Here is a 14,748-nt window from a genome sequence, read left to right as displayed (position 1 = left end):
AATAAACAGAAAACTTTACTTTTGGAGCAACCTAAATAGATTGTATTTTGAACTCTTCAGCCCTATGGCAAATTTTGGAGCATAATGGTGATTGGATACAAAAGTTAATCTAGACAAGAAGAAGGAGGCAAGAAGCAGGCTGTCATAAGCCTTCTAGTAGAAGAGTCTGAAAATAACAGTTATTCTGTGTACTGGTGTAAAATAACCACACCTAAAACCCACAATGACAGAAGGTACGCAGGATTTTCAAAGAAGTCCTGGGAATAAAATCGTTTTTAATATCAACAGAAGTTAGGGACAGAAGGATATTATGAACGGATTTTCCAAGAGGCCTACATTTTCAGCCAGATGATCCCATTGCTTCCTCACTCTCATTATTATTGATCTCAACTGTTTTCATACAATGTGAAAGCACTTACGCTAGCAGGCAGGAGTGAATTCTCAGCTACAAAACAATACTCTTCAATACAGCCACCACCATTAACTATGCATTTTTACAAGTGACAAATATGAGCCTCCATGACACATTTGCAAATCTCTGCACCAGCGGAGGTGACCCACTGTTGCTGTTGCCACTGCTGAAACTCACCACCTCACTGCACTCACCTCCACTGTTTGTTCTCTCTACATGTTCACAAGTGTTGATTAATGTCAATGGATGCATTTTCTTCCACATGGAGGAATTCAGCAACATATCTGTGCTTCGTATGCACTTCCATGTCAGACATAATTTTATTAGACTGTCCCTCTGCTGCCATCTGTCACACAGCAACAAAACGTAACAGAATATTGGTAGGAAGGTTCAACCTCTACTGTCATACCACCAACATCCACCTCTGATGTTGTGGGCCAACATCATAAAATAGGAGGCATTGCTTTCAGAGTAGTACTGATAAAATACATAACATAGTTAACATAACAAAACTTATTTTAATTTTTAATGTTTCGTTGTTGTTGTTGTTTTTATTAAAACATACCAAAAAAAAAAAAAAAAGCAAAAAAAAAAAACCCATTAAACTATTGGGATACGTGACCTTGTTTTTGTTAAACTGATGTCTCTGTCTGGTTTGATGGCAGTGGTTGCAATTCATAGTGAGTTCCCAAGGCATTCATCAGAGATTTTTGGTGAAATTTTACTCTTCCTGTGCTTCATCCTTGAAAATAGTTGTTCACAAATGCACGTATGACCAAAAAGTGGTGACATGAATAAGGCATGATTGTGAAGTGAGGGATATTTCTCTCTGTTAAGATAGGGCTTATAAATCTGATAAAGAAACATGATCAAATTTTGGATTGCAGCCCTATATGTTTCATTTAAAAACTGTCAGGTAATGTATTTATGTTGACTGAAAATGGAGTTGCAAATAAAACAAAACATTGATGATTTTTTTTGCCATCTTGAAACCTAGTCTTAAATTCCTTTATCAAAATGGATAGCAGGATTGCATAATTTTCACTGTTCAAAGGACTGTGTTTAGCCAATGTATCAAAATCCATAAACTTATTTACCATAATATAACATAACAGCACTGCATCATGCCCTCCCCATGCCCTGGTTTCATCCCAGACAAGGTTAGTAGCTCAACAATGTTTAGTTGTGCTGAGTGATGACTGTGCACCTGGGTCAGGCCAGGTGGTTCAGCGGGGAAGAGCAGCTGCCATGATGGCACACAGCAGGTGGCATGCTGCAGTGACAGCTGTCTTGGGTCACATACAGCCTGCAAGCCGTGGGTTGGATGTGCCTGATCCAGTCCAACCAGCAACCCAACTCCACCATGCCCACTAAACTATGTCCCTCAATGCCACTTTCACATGTTTCTTGAACACCTCCAGGGATGGTGACCACCACCTCCTTGGTCAGCCTGTTCCAATAATACTGAAACCTGATATTCAAACTGAGTAAACCTTGGGCTACATCACCTCAGTACACCCCCACCCAAAAGCAGGAATTCTCTCATTTTATTTTCTGAGCTCCATTACAATTTACCCAGAACATCTTGCTCTGACTTTGATTCCTTCATAAGTTTCATCCTGATCTATGGAGCACCTAAAACTTTCTAAAGGAGGTGAGAATTCCTCTGTAGTCATTATAAACTTATTAATAAACAAGTTGACTTTCTAGAGTTATTTTGCAAGCCTTGAAAAAGTAGTGCATGAACAACCAGAGAGATACTGACCACAGTTTTCAAATTCTTCTGACAGGACCTCATTCAAGACTCCAGACAGGCTCTATGCTGTCCTAGAAAACGCAAAGATCTCACAGTGTTTTTGTCATATTTCCCAAGTGTTGTTTTGCTTTGCTCTTACTGTTGTTGTTTTTTTTCTGTTGTTGTTCCTACGTGCCGATTCTTACCATAGTAACAGCATGTGGGGAAAATAAAATAAAATTCAAAAACTATCCTAGGAAAACAGACCACACAATGTTGTGAAATATCGGCCAGATTAACAGTTCATTTTTTAATCCAAATTATTCCAATTTTCTGAACAGAGGCACTGCAAAGGACACCAGGCTACATCCTTCTGAGTCCAACTGTTCTGCAGGCACATGCTGACAATTTATTCCCCAACACTGATCTTGAATCCCTTCCACGCCCAGGTCTGCAGGACTGGTATGACTCAGAGCATACTCCTACTCAAATGAGAAACTGCAGCCCCATTAGGTTAAATGGGACAAATCCAGTGAGTGAAGTTATTTACCTGCATAGGTATACATAAATCTTACTGCTGTGACAAGATCCTTTTCGATGAAGAGGACATCTACACCAGGAGGAAAGGTAGCTCATTACTAATTGACTAAGACCTTGCAGATAAGATGCCTAAAGTCATTCTGCCAGCAAGGCAAACATGAATGGGCACAGGGGAAAGCAGAAAGGAGGGAGCATCTGGTGCTGGGCAGCTCATATGAGTTACAGTTCCAGCTGCTGCTTTCATTGCAGGACTTCACTGAGTTTTAAACATTGCTTATTCTAGTATTGTTGCAGCATTTATAAATATTACAGTAAATAGTTTTCCATATTTAGTAAATAACAGAACTATGTCTTTTATGAATCAAGGTGACAGAATACTAATGACAAGGAATAGAAATAGGCTGCTCCAAAAGTAATGCCTCCTATTTATTTCCAGGGAAACTACAACCGGTATGAAGAACACAGTAACACTATTCAATAGAGAAAATTCTCAGCTACAAAACACTCTTTTTCAACATAGTCACCACCACTAGATATGCTTTCCTTGCCAGCAATGAACAAGAGCTCATAAAAATCTGCACAGCAGAGGTGACCCATTGTCACTGTTGCCACTGCTGAAATGCACCACCCACTTCCTCACTGTTTGGTGAATGTGAGCACATTTGGTCTCCATCAGTGTTCAGTATGCATCAACGAATTTCAACAGGTGCACCTTTTTATGTATGGAGTGTGTGTTTCCCACACACTTCCATGTCACATGCCATTTTGTCAAACTGACCCTCTGCTGCCACCTGTCGCACAGCAACAAATATAACCCATCACGGGCGGGAAGGTTCAACCTCTACTGCAGCACCACCACCATCTGCCAGTGATGTCATGGGCCAACATAATAAAATGGGAGGCATTACTTCTGGAGCAGCCCTTGTAGTAAGATGTTGGTAGGTTTTTTGTTGTTGTTTTTATTTTATTTTAATGACAAAGAGAATACCAATCTACTTATATAGCTCAGTAACGTATACAACGGTTTACATACTTGAACTTGATAAAGACATCCATAGTCATATAAATCTAATTAGAGAGTATTCACCCTCATCCGTGAAATGCTTTATGAATTAGGGAAATGACTTTAAAGTTGCAAATTATTTAAAAGCTTCAGTATCATGACTTCTTTGTTTTGGAGAAAATAAAACAAAGAGCAAACTGAAAATATTAAGAACTAATGCCCTTCACTTTTCAAAATAAAACCATTTCAATTAAATTCTTGAGATCTAAAAAGGTCATCCACTTACACTTGCCATCTTCTGTTTACATTACACTTCAGGAAATGGAAACAAAATGTACACACTCCTTTTCCCAGTAACTTTAAAATTAGGAAATGAGTCCAGAATCAAAACTTACTATACTAATTTCCAGGCTTCCCAAACGAATTACAAAGAGTAAATCCACATGAAATACAAGGCATTCTTGATTAAGACTGTTGGGCAGTCTGATTCAAAAATGATTCTGCTTAGAGCATAATGGCTACCTCCCATTTGTAAGATGAACGTTTAAAATACTGGATCTGTTTAACTGTCAAAGCATCCACTTTCAGCAACTGAAATTTAATCCAACAGACAAACAGGATTTATTCAAACTATAAACAAAGGTTGCTTCTGCCTTACTAAAACTATTTATAGTAAGAAAACAGAAGCAAGCCAAATGGAAATGAGTCTGCAAAAACCCTGTAGAGCACGATGCACCTGAAGACAAAACCTACCCTGAAGGAAAAATGTGAGTTAAACGCCTGACACATCACACTCTGAAGGTCAATACCAAAGACTGCTAGGAATGAACTCATGGTGTGAACTAGGAGTACAATGAAAACCCTCTTGTGTCTATCTTCACACCGTTATCTATCTTCCACAATAATTTAAGACTCGTAACCAGAAATGAACTCTGTCATGCAAGAATTTTTGTTTTTTAAGGAGCAGGACTGCTCTATGCTTTGAGGTAGTAGCATAGTGCAGAAAACACCACTGAAGCTGAAGTACAAGATTAGACTGAGAACAAAGTATTATAAGCAGGCTACAGACATATTTAAAGAGAAATGAAACCAGAGGTCTGAAAAAGCCTCCAAATGGTAGTACAGGAACTAAATAATCCCTAAATAGTTGTAAGGAAGAGTCTGATCTGTACATGAAAGGAATTATGTGATATCTTGGCTGTAAGAGCAAGAGATTGAACTAGATAGCCCAAAAGAATCAGTCCTATCTTCCTATGAGTATGCAATTCTCCATAGGTATACTTAAAGGGAGAAAAAGTAGCATTTTAAAAATGTTATGAAAAGACACCAGAACTCTCAAAAGATGATCAAAGTAAAATCTAAGATCATCAACTAGCACTTGTGATTTCTTGGAATTTTAAAATATTTTATTTAAACAAGTTAGCTAAGTTTTTTACCGTGCATTTTTTATTCTAGTCTAGACAGCATGGCATCATCCGTCAGCATCTTATTTCTTACAGCTCTGGATGCTATTCTTTTTCAACTCTTTCCTTCAAAAAGGGGAATCCATAGTGTGACTGCGTGTGTATTTGTGCATAATCCAATTGTCCCATTTAATATTTAAAATTTCATAAAAATGGTAGCCAATAAGATCTCTCTAAGTACTTTTTTATTTCATTTATTACAAAAAAAAAAAAAATCTAATATCTTGCTGTTCTTCTATGATGGTACTTTATTATGATTTCCTTTTTATTTTTCCACAATTTTTTTTTTTCCAAGAGAAAAGTGAAACATTTTACCACTGTTACCCTAACCAGACTCCCTTCTAAATCATTTCCAACTCTGAATCTCATCAGGACTTTCAGATCAAGAACACAGTTTTGTGACCAACCTCAATCAATATTATGCTGCTCATCCTCATGTCCCCCAGTCCTTTGTCCTGAGGGAATTGCACGTTGATATGAGCAGTTAGTCAGCTGGACTGAAGCGTTGACCTGGATTCATTTTTCAGAGTATCATTCAGGGGCGGAAATGAAGAATATGCAAGACTCCCTTTCCAGCAGTAGCAAGAATTCAGATCAGGTGTTCAAGGCCAGTTTGGATGGGGCCCTGGGCAGCCTGGTCTAGTATTAGATATGGAGGTTGGTGGCCCTGCCTGCAGCAGGGCGGTTGGAGCTTGATGATCCCCGAGGTCCCTTCCAACTCAAGCCACTCTATGATTCTGATTCTGTGAACTCAAGCTGATGATGAAATTATACTTCAAGTAAAGTGTACAGCCCCTTCTCACTAGACAGAAGCAAAATCTGTATGTGCTTGCAAATCAGAAGTTGCTGTTTAGATTTTGGCCTTGAAGATCTAGCCTGAGCTTGTCTTTGAAATACGCACAGGAAAGATCTCAGAGGAGTGGATGATCCCCTATTATCCATATGGCATTGCAAATTTTACTTCCAGAAAGAAGAAATTGCAAAATCCTCCCCTTCCCAGGTTCTTCTACATTGCCAGGCAGCGAGTCTCTGCCAACCCTTATCCCCAGAATGCTCATGAAGGAGCTGATCCCCACTAAAAAAAGGGTAAAAAGCCTGAAAACTAACCTGATGGCTGAGAACACTCAAATCCACACTTCTTCCCTAGTCTACACATCACAACTACTCCTGAAAACTAACTACAAAAGGTCATGGGACAGAGCCTGCTAGAATTCAAGAAGCATCTGCACAATGCTCTCAGACATATGGTCTGATTTTTGAGTGGTCCTGTGTGGAGCCAGGAATTGGACTTGATGATCCTTATGGGTCCCTTCCAACTCAGGATATTCTACGCTTCTACGATAGATTCTCCTGTTTCCTCACATTTTGTTTTTATTGCTGCTTAAAATTTTACATAGGTAGTACAAAACCCAATGGGGTTTGCTGTGATGACTAATTAGTTGATGTCTGTAACATCTGAGATCTGGGAAGTATTACGTATGAAGTATTCATCTCCTTTTAGATTTCACAAAGTATTTTTTTTACCAGGTGAAAACACAAATAAAGAAAAAAAAAATCTTGCATATAGGTGGACATTGGGAAACCTACAGCTAAAGCTCTAAATGTGCAGTCATGTACAGGTAATACTCTTAGAATGTTCTTATAACTAACATGTTCTTTCTTTAGACTGGATTTTTGGACAGTACGTTCAATTTATTTCATACTGCCACATTAACTGAACAGTGAGACACTGCTGAAATTCAGTAATATTGCCAAGGAATGTTAGCCTGTGCAGGGTTCTTGGAACAGGTGCATCTCATACAAGAAAAGCTTCTCTGAGGTAATAATAATGGCGACACTTCACACTTTCCATGGTGTCACTGTTCTGTGAGCCTGTTTCCAGAGTCTCTCACTTATGGAAGCACTGAAACTGAGGAACTGTTTCATATGACCGGGAACCGCTGCATTCAGCCTTAACTATACTAATCCATTTTACATCCATCCTTCTTACATCCATCCATTTTACATAATCCATCTATACAGAGTGGCAGTTAAGGAGAGGTTTGTTGAGGCTACAACAAGAGCTCCCAAACCATAGACCATACTTTGGCAATGGTTAAGCTAAAGATGAGCTCTAATTTTGAATTTCCATATTTTTTCTAGAGTAAATCTACTCCTCCATTCATTATTTAAGCTAAGATGTATAAACCTTTTCAAAAGTTACACAAATAATACAGGACACACCTGTCCACTGATATTATAACAGGAGCAGGGACCATACACATTCCTGTCTAAATACAAGTATTACAGTTGTAAAGTTCTCCCTTACTGCTCTTGTGAAGACAGTCTCTACTAGGTTAGATGCATTTCATTAGGATCATGCATTGTCACAGTGCAGTTGAGATTCTGTCATATATAAGAACAGCCCTTAATGTCAAGGAAGTTTAGAAATACTCTATGGCCATGTGCTGATTTCTCTCAAAGAAAGACAGATTTTTTTTTTGTTTCTTTTCCTCAGAGGTTTTCTGAGCCCACCTCAGGGCCCTATTTATTTCCCAGCTGATGCTCCCTGCCATTCAACATATTGACATGAAGTATTGGTGTATCTCCATCTGGATTACTGAAGCAGCCATCACGATCTAAAGGTGCTGCCCCAAACTTGTATGGATGGCTTATAGACATGATCTACACTGAACTTACACAGATGAAAAGATGGCAATCGTAGGACAGATAAGGGAACCGAACTGTAATGGCTATTTTATTCTACTGGATTTCAATCCAACTGCTTTAATTTGCTCAAAATTTTTGTACTTTCACTGCAGATCAAAAAAAGAGATCCCTATGGGAGCTCCAGATGAGTCATTATAAAAGACACTGTTGTATGCAAAGTGCTAGTAAGTTTTAAAAAGGCCTTGTCTCTATATATGTCATTTATACTAATCAAAGCATGCTAACAACCAGTCATTAAGGGGATTGAGTTCTCATCATACCTCAGCGGCCTACTCTAAAACTTCATTACGAAACGGAACTTGTTTTTTAAAAGCACACAGAAAAGACGGTTTAAAATTAATAATAGCAAACCTTTCTAGCAACTATTTTTAAGCAGACTAAGGGATGGATGTTAATCAAATGAGGTGTAGTCAAGAGACAAACACCCTCCCCCAAAGCAAGAAAAAAGTAAGAATTTTATCTTTCATTTACAGAAGATAAACCTTTTTTCTACCTTATAGTCTATAAACTTCCCACAGTATGTAAATATATTGGCCACATAGATGAGAAAGTCACAGATGTTGCAAGGTAAACAGATTAAACGCTTGGATTCATGAATCCTATGAGAGGCACTGTTCATCAGTGGAAATCAAGATTGCGTTATGTATTTTGGCCTATAAACAAAGTTTACATTTTGTTACTGGTCCCACTGCAGTGTTGGGACAGCCACTCCAGTTGTCAACATAGACATATCCCAACATACAGCTGGGATAGCCACAACAGTGGTCCCTATTGGAGAAACTGATCACATCCTGCCTCATCCAGGAAATCATTGGGCTGCCACAAAGAGGTCAACACTGGTCATGGGGACTTGCTAACACAGTGTCATTTTGAAAGGATCATTCCCTTTGGATTACGCTTAAAAATGTGGTTCCTGCCATTAAGTATGAAATTTCATAGTCATGTCAAATTTTTTGCTGTCCTTCATCTGGTTGGGGCTGAGCAAATGGGAGGAGCTGTTATATTCTGTTATTCGCAAAGGGAAACAGTATTATTATTTTCTGCCCTCCTGAAAACACTTTCTTCACAGAAAGCAAGTAAGGTACAACAGTGATATACAAATACATGGAAAACTGGTGTAAATTAAAACTACAAAGATGAAACGTTGTCTCTGGAGCCATGTCTCCACAATTACTTTCCAGTGACCTCCTGCAAATAGTTGTCATCAGAGAACCAGAGAGCTGCACTAGCTCTACTACACTGTAATTAAACCTTCCATATCTACTCTAGTACAGAGGAAAAAACAAGCAGATCACGGAATGCAAACTGAGACAGGAGTTTCACTGCTGCTAAGGATGAGGAAGCCACTTGCTCCTTAGCCCTGGAGGATACAGCTATTCCAGAACCAGGGTTAAACTCTCTGGTTTCTCTAAGAGTCAGCTTCTTCCCCTCCCTGCCATGCACCGGTGCTTGTCATCACTGACACTCATCCACATCCACCAAGGCTGGGAACAAAGCTGAAGGTAGCGCTGATCCGCACTTGATGCTTCAGTTACGCACAGCTCCCAAGAGTACAATACTAATTTTCTTCCATGTGCAAGCAAGTGCAGCACAAAAATATATATACATATGTATTAGTTTATTATGAAAACTGTATTTCCAGCAGACAAAATGCAAATAAAAAATCAGGTTTGCATAAAGTAACCTCATTCGTTTAAACGTCTTAAAATTACAAATACTCAGTTTGAAACACATACATAGTACCACTTAAGTGAAGCTGGTGGCACTTACAGAGAAAAATAGAATACTTTGCTTTGAGATGGAAAATGCTACTGCTTTTCAACATATACTGTGATTGTAGCCTCCACGGTCATAGATAAGTCTACAGCGTCCCGCCTTAAAGTCCTAAACAATACTGTGGTGGTTTTCATATCTGTGGTATAAAAGAAAGAAAATGCAACATAGTAATAGTTTCCTCAGTAAGCATTTCTGAATGTAATGGCAACTTGGTCCTGCAATGAATTGCTACTGAAACTAAGAGGTAGTTGTGAGTTAGGACAGGACCAAACACACTTTTCAGTTGTGGAAGTCCCGCATCCATGTGATGGAAACTTCTTGACCAAGCATTTTAGGATGACACCGCAGAATAATAAAGTGTGATAACGGAAGGAAATAGTTGGCTAACAAATCAGTAGAGACAAGCACCACGTTATTTTATAACAATAAACTACACAAAGTCAGAGTGACTTCTGAACTCTCTTCCCATTACTTTGTTTATAGCAGTTCACACTTTTATAGGGCATGTTTCAAGAGCAAGAAAAGCTTCAGAGGTGAATCCAAGGCTTTATCCAAGGCTTGAAACATAAATTAAAGGCAAGTTTCATCACAGGTCATACACGATACAAAAATCTGAGTGTTGGTGTGCTGCCATTCACATCAATGGGAACAGCCACCAGATCAAACTCCATGTTAACCTTGCTTTAGAAATTGTGTCCAGCTGAAAGCCCTTTTGTATTTCAGTTGTTATGATAAAGGAACACATTACCCAGTCTTTTTTTTTTTTTCCCAAGAAATATTCCATGCATTTGTTTTCCTTATCCAATGTCAGCAGTTAATCAACACTACATAAGGAAGTTAGTGTGAAGCCAATGCTGATTTGCTACCAACAGCTAATTAGTACCAAGAGAACTCCCCTAAAAACCCCATGATGAAAACAATGCAAAAGTTTTCTATCTACCAACACATTTTAGTGTCAAAAATAATGCATTTTCCTAAACAAATACTAATTGCACCCAATGCAAAACCTAAATAAAATGACACATTACAGATCTGTTGGCAATTGTATCCTTTAGAAATATCCTAAATCCTGCTGTACTGAGGTAAAAAATCCTGACAACTGCTGTCTTCACGTAACTGCTGGTAACTTCAGCAGGAGTTTTGAGTATCTCACCCTCCTCTGGATTAAACAAACAGGCGTGACTGTCGTCAGCAGAACGTGAGGTCTCCTCTGCCACATGTGATTTTGACAGCAAACTCTATCAAATAATAAAAATCACATCACAATGCTTACCAAGACAATGTTTAGCCAGTAGCTGGGATTCAGCAGACCGGCGGCTGGCAAACCAATGTGCATCACCCTTATTTATGTATATAAGGAGCTGCTGCACCGGGCTGTTTTCTCCTCTTTCCCTACGCAAAGCACATCAGGTGTTCCTCCCCTCACTGCTAGCCAGCACTCACAATGGCACAACTCACTGGGAGCACGCTTCCTGTTCCCGCAACACCAGCCAGTCCCAGCAGAAAGAAAATCCCAAGGCAAATTAGTGTAAATTATTTTAATGTTGGCTAACAAGAAGGAGAAATGGGGAGTCTTGAGAGCGTAAGACCCATCCTGTGACTGCTCGTTTTTGTTGAACATCATCTATGCATTGTGTGGAAAGTGACGGTACTGGGATTGCATTAACTAGACAGAGAACAGAGCTGCTCCTGTATCCAGACAGTTAACAGCAACCTTTTTATTTCATTTGTCAACTTTCAGATGCAAAAGTGATCCAACCTGTTAGAAAACTAGGTACACAAGGTGCTCTTTCATGCAGTTTGGATCCAGTAGATCTCCTAACACACCCAAGTTTCACAGTCAGACGTGTCATCTTTTTGAGCTCTGAGGGTTTGGAAATGTGCACCACTGTGCAGCCCGTTTGCCTTCCAAGTTCATTACCAAAATCACTCGCTTGTTGTGAAACAAGCAACAGAGATAGGAAAAATCCCTGAAAAAGAGCTAGGAGGCTGTTATTTTGCTTTATATCAAGTGACACTTTGCAAATGGCACCCTGCAAGTTACGCCTCAACTCATCGTAAAAATGCAACTAAAATCTATATCATCCCACTTCATGCGCATAGGTAAAACATGGAGTTGAAAGCACACTAAAAGAGTGGGGAAAAAAAATCCATGAAACAAATAAGTTACTTGATTGCCTCTGAATAATAGATTGCTCCCCAGCAGATTCCAACAGACGGGTTTACTGCAGGAACACATTTCTGTTGTCAATGGGAACAGTTAGCTGAGCAGCCGAGGAAGGGAAAACAGCCTGAAACAACTTTGGGGTTGGAAAGTAAACCTGGCTGCAGAGGTGCTGCTGACTGGCCACAGCCACAACGCTTCGCCTCTCCTTCTTTAACAATTCTAATAAGTGACGGCAAGTGATGATCTCTTTGCTCTGATCACAACGCTCCTTTCCCCTGGAATAGCACCGAGGCTGCCGGAGGACCGGGAACACTCCCAGCTCCCTCAGCCCCGGAGTTCCCTCTCCAGGCGCTGCCCTGCTGAGGAGGAAACACTGGGAGCCAGCGCTTCGCGGGTGCTCTAAGGATCCACAGGGAGATGTCCTGGAGCACGAGGCACTGAACTCTGCCGGGAGCTCTGTGCTTTCTGCATCCCTGCCCCATTCCTCTACACAGCTTCTGCCGTGCCGCCCGCTCTGTGTACAGTGGGGAAGCTTCATCCCTCCCCATCCCAGAAACACAAAATAACAGAGGCACTTCACACACAGGCGCGCACTCAGGCACACGTGCACGCTCACACTCTCCCCCCGACATCACATGCAATTCTTTGCAAGTCCCCTGCAAATTGCTTAAAGACGGAAATCAAGCTCACACACACACACCAAATAAAAAAAGAAAGAAAGAAAGAAAGAAAACCAAACGCAGAAAGGAGGAGGGAATGGGGGGAGGGCAGGAGGGGGCAAAGGAGAAAAAGAGCAGTTTTTCTGGGTTTGTTTTTGCCTTTTTTTTTTTTTTTTTTTTTTTGCCTTTTTTTCCTCCCCTGGTGTTGCTGTGGCTTCCAAGCATGCAGTGCTAAAGAAGAGTGGTCCCCCACTTCCATCAGCTAGCTACATCCTCGGGATAAAGGGAGCAGTCCGGGAGGATGCTGAGGCTGCAGAAGGGAAATAAGGCTCAGCCAGCACGCCTGGCTCCCCGTGAAATCCTCTCCTCCTCATCCCCTCCTCCCTGAAACCTGCCTTGAAGGGAGAAAAGAAAGAAAGAAAGAAAGAAAAACAACAACAACAACAAAAAAGGCGAAGACCAAAAACAAAAACAAAAAAAAAAAAAAAACAACACACAAGGAAAAAGTGATGAAAAGACACAACTCACCTTAACAAGGGGTGTTGGATGGGGTCAGAGAGGAGGAAGGGTATATAAAAAGATCTATTTTTAGCAGAGGTTGTGATAGTACTGAAACACACAGACACAGGGTTTGGAAGCAGGGAGAAGAGTATAAAAAACGAGGGGAAGAGAAATTATCGAGAAGGTGCAAGTCAGTCTGGCAGGAGAAACGAGAATCCCCAAGGAAAAAAAAAAAGAAGAAGAAGAAGAAGAAAAAGAAAAAAAAAAAAAAAGAAAAAAAGAAAAACCACGAAAAGGTAGCCGCCACCGAATGCCAGGAGGAGCAGGAGGGAGAGCGTGGCGGTGCCGGGGTTTTGTTTTGTTTCTCTTCCTGGGGGCGGGCGGAGGCGGCGGCGGGGCGGGGGTCACGCTGTAGCCGGGGGGCCCCTGGCTGCCTCCCCGCGGGGCTGCGGGCGGCCGGGGCTCGGGGCTCGCTCCTCGCCCGGCTCCGGCGGCTGCGGCGGGCGCGGCGCTCCCGCTGCCGCTGCCGCTCCCGCTGCCGGCTGGGGCTCTGCAGCCGCGTTCACGCCGACGCCGTCGCTCCTCGGCCACCCCCGCGCCCGCGCTCCCGCCGCCGCCCGCGGGCGCCCCCCGCCGCCCGCCTCTGCGGGCCGGGGCCGGGGACGGGGCGCGGGCGCGGGGGCGGAGCGGAGCGGCCGGAGCCGCGCCCGCGGGCGGGGGCTCCGCGGGGACAGAGCGGGGCCGGCGGCGGGAGCCGGGATTTCCCGGCGGGTTGCGGAGCCCCCCGGACGCGGGGCGCGGGAGCTCGGGGCTGGCAGCGGGGCGTGGGCAGTGGGCGTTATACGGGCTGAGGACGCGTAAGCTTCGCTCGACATCGTTGAGGAAAGCGGCAGCAGCGAGCCGGGGGACTGAGAACTGGACTTTAATTAAAAGTAGCGAAACTGTGCGCGGCCTTCCATTAATAAAGCAGCGTGGTACTCGGGAGCAACAGCGGAACGGCGTCGGTGTGCGATCCAAATGGAAGCTGCTTGCAATTCTTTACTCAGAGGGTGGTGAGGCATTGGCACAGGCTGCCCAGAGGAGCTGTGGATGCCCCATCCCTGGAGACATTCTGGGCCAGGATGGATGGGACCCTGAGCCTTCTGATCTGCTGAGTGGCAGCCCTGCCCGTGGCGAGGGGTTGGAAATGAATGATCTTAGAGATTCCTTCCAATCCAAACCTTTCTATGCTTCTGTGGTCTCGGAGGATCACACCTGCCTGAAACAGCTGGCCAAATCCAGCCAACATTGAGATGCTACAGAAGCAGGCTTTTACCAATCTTATCATCTCCAGAAATACATCTGTAACTAAAAAGGCATCCAGCAAAAGTTGCTTTTGAGCATGTAAATACAACACCTTTAGAAACCTTCCTACAGTTTTTTTGGGTTTTTTTTGGTCTAAACTGAGAGCGATGGGAAAAGCACATGGAGAATCTAAAGGCAGGGAAACAAGCAGGCTCTTAAAGAGTGTTTTATTTCTATCCACAGAGCTATTAACAATGGTATGCAAACACGTCTGTTTGTGACTTGTGGTTTTGAATTGGCGCTGTCCCATAAGCGGTGAGAGCAAACGCGGGCCAAGCTGTTGGATCCACAACGTGCAACTGGTACACAAGCTGTGCTTCGGCAGCACTGTTACGTTGAGATAAGCAGGAGCATGTGTAGTAAATAGCAGAAGGATCTGCTCCAGGATGCACACTGATGCTGAGGAAGGGAATCACCAAAATGAGCAGCGTTTGGTGGC

General features: G+C 42.2%; 1 protein-coding gene across 11 annotated transcripts in view; it reads right to left on the bottom strand.

Annotated features, from left to right (window-relative positions):
- Positions 1-13,336, bottom strand: part of LOC420965 (poly(rC) binding protein 2) — a 489,700-nt gene extending 476,364 nt beyond the window's left edge. For all 11 annotated transcript variants that reach the window (XM_025147773.3, XM_040695582.2, XM_040695566.2 and 8 more), the window contains exon 1: positions 12,993-13,336. The gene's annotated coding sequence lies outside the window, so the exon portion shown is untranslated. The remainder of the gene's footprint in view (positions 1-12,992) is intronic.
- Between the last annotated feature and the right edge of the window lie 1,412 nt (positions 13,337-14,748).

The sequence above is a fragment of the Gallus gallus genome, chromosome 2, assembly GCF_016699485.2.
Source record: "Gallus gallus isolate bGalGal1 chromosome 2, bGalGal1.mat.broiler.GRCg7b, whole genome shotgun sequence".
Lineage (NCBI taxonomy): Eukaryota > Metazoa > Chordata > Aves > Galliformes > Phasianidae > Gallus > Gallus gallus.
Note: the sequence above shows the minus strand (reverse complement) of the source record. Positions and strands in the feature narration are given on the sequence as shown.